This window comes from Procambarus clarkii, chromosome 65 (genome assembly GCF_040958095.1).
Source record: "Procambarus clarkii isolate CNS0578487 chromosome 65, FALCON_Pclarkii_2.0, whole genome shotgun sequence".
Taxonomy (NCBI): domain Eukaryota; kingdom Metazoa; phylum Arthropoda; class Malacostraca; order Decapoda; family Cambaridae; genus Procambarus; species Procambarus clarkii.
Window position 1 is genome coordinate 1,353,372 of NC_091214.1, and position 2,135 is coordinate 1,355,506.

The 2,135-nt window shown below is 32.2% G+C and overlaps 1 long non-coding RNA gene across 1 annotated transcript; it reads right to left on the bottom strand.

Annotated features, from left to right (window-relative positions):
• Window positions 1-606: 606 nt before the first annotated feature.
• Window positions 607-1,537, bottom strand: LOC138354863 (uncharacterized). The gene is made up of 2 exons (XR_011223683.1): window positions 1,359-1,537; window positions 607-1,090 (listed from the first exon to the last, which is right to left on the bottom strand). It is a non-coding gene; the product is annotated as an uncharacterized lncRNA (long non-coding RNA).
• Window positions 1,538-2,135: the final 598 nt, after the last annotated feature.

Here is a 2,135-nt window from a genome sequence, read left to right on the forward strand (position 1 = left end):
TTGTCATGTTCCTGCATGCCAATGTGAGAAGGAATCCACAACATTTTTATATTTACCCTCTTGCTAAGTATTCTTATATATTTATGTCTAGCTTCCAAGACAAGCACGTTATTACATAATTGCAAACTGTTTATTGCTCGTAGTGAAGAAAGGGAGTCAGAAACAATTAAGCTGTCTACTTCAGTGTTATCAATAATTTCGAGTGCTACCAGGCTTAGAATGTAGACTTCCTGTGTTGAGCTGCGAGTTAAGTTTCGCATAATTTCGTTATAAAATATGATTATTTCAGAGTAAAAATGTGTATTTCCATGTTCTACATTCAGTACCAACATTATAGTGAGTAAATATATCATATTTGTTCATTACTTACGTAATGCTAGGAAGCATCATCTCAAATGAAGTAGTTTCCTGAACCTACTGGGCCGTCATATCTACACTTGAAACTTTGTACGGAGTCTGCCTCCACAACATCACTTCCTGATGCATTCCATTTGTCAACTACTGATACTAAAAAAGTTTTCTGTATCTCATTTGGGCACTCATTTTTCATGATTACCATTTTTTTGTGTGTGTGTTTTTTGAAGGAAAGCAAAGAGATTGCACATAACTACAACTACAATTTATTTAATAAGCATTTCTAAACTAAACAAAACTTTGAGGGTAATTAATAAAAATAAAAACTAATTTGAAAACAAATCTTTCTTGAGCAACATAGGGATGCAAAATTAACATGACGATGATTTGGGCAAAGAACATTTGCCAACCCAGGGGTAGAGAATACTTGTTATTTTCTCTTTGCTTTGCTACTTAAAGCTACTCAAATCAAAGGGAAGAGTGTTTCTTCCATTTCTTCGTTGTCAGTCTGTGACTCAATACTGACTACACTGTTGTCACTGTCGGTCTCGGAATCCTCGGAATCTTGACTGTCTGTTTGAAATTTGTTGTACTCTACTTCCCTGTCTTCAGAAAACAGGTTAGTTGCCTCAAATAGTTTAATTTGATACAATTTTTTCATATTTAGCAAGAGGGCCGTAAGTCCACTGGTTACATGCTGGAATGATGACTTCTTTATTGAGTATTTACCCTGTTCCTGTAAAACAAACACACATCATTATTTCAGGCATTTTTTAAATTAAATGTTTGTTTTCCTAACAAGTGTTTCATTTAAACTTTAACCAGTAAAAGTGATAATGATAATATTACAATTTGTGTCTACAAAATGCTTTTACTAATTTTATTTAGCTTAGACACAAACAACAATGATTAAGCTACCTGTTAAAATAATTACCAAGTAGCTATAATGCAATAACATTTATTTCAGTGGAGTAATTAAGTTAATATTGATACCTGATACTAACTTCAATTATCCAAGAGGGTGGAGCACTTTTGTTTTGTACATCATCTAGTCTTTATGTTATCTCAAGCTTTTTTCTGTAGAAATCCAAGTAACTTTTCATTTCCAGTTGAATGACATTTTGTTCTTCCATAGTCCTGTTGTACATATGCAGCTTTTCTGCAGCATTTCTCTTGTCTTGAAGAGTAACTTAAAATATTCAAAAATAAAATATAAAGTAAATTATTTAATAAGGAACATGAACAAATCTGTCATTGTAGGATGCATGTATTATGCAACAATAATGCAATCATATGTAATCATTTTTAAGGTATCTTGTTAATATTATTATCTTAAAAATATAAATTAGGCATGGACTTCCATTTGTCCATTACCATAATGAGTAAGTTTGAATTAACATGTTAGTAGCTAACAATATTTATCCTCATTGACAAGGCCAATATGCACAGAAAAATAACCAAATATACTTACCATTATCAGTTGGTTGAGGAGTGTCATTATACCATGGAAAGTTGCCCTCTTCATCAATGTCCACACTAAGTTTTTCTGTATTGTCTTCATTGTTGACCGCTATCAGTTCCCTCAACTTTTTCTTGTCTGCTTCAATCTTTGCACGGTATCGTGATCTCATTTTGCTTGAAACTGAAAGAAACACTTTGTTACTAGTAAATAAGATTATAGTTGATAAATTTGTTTTGTATATACTTAGTAGTGAATACCTACACAGAAGTAGCAGAACACACTACATAAATATTTGCCAAGCACTTTTTTTTTAACAAGC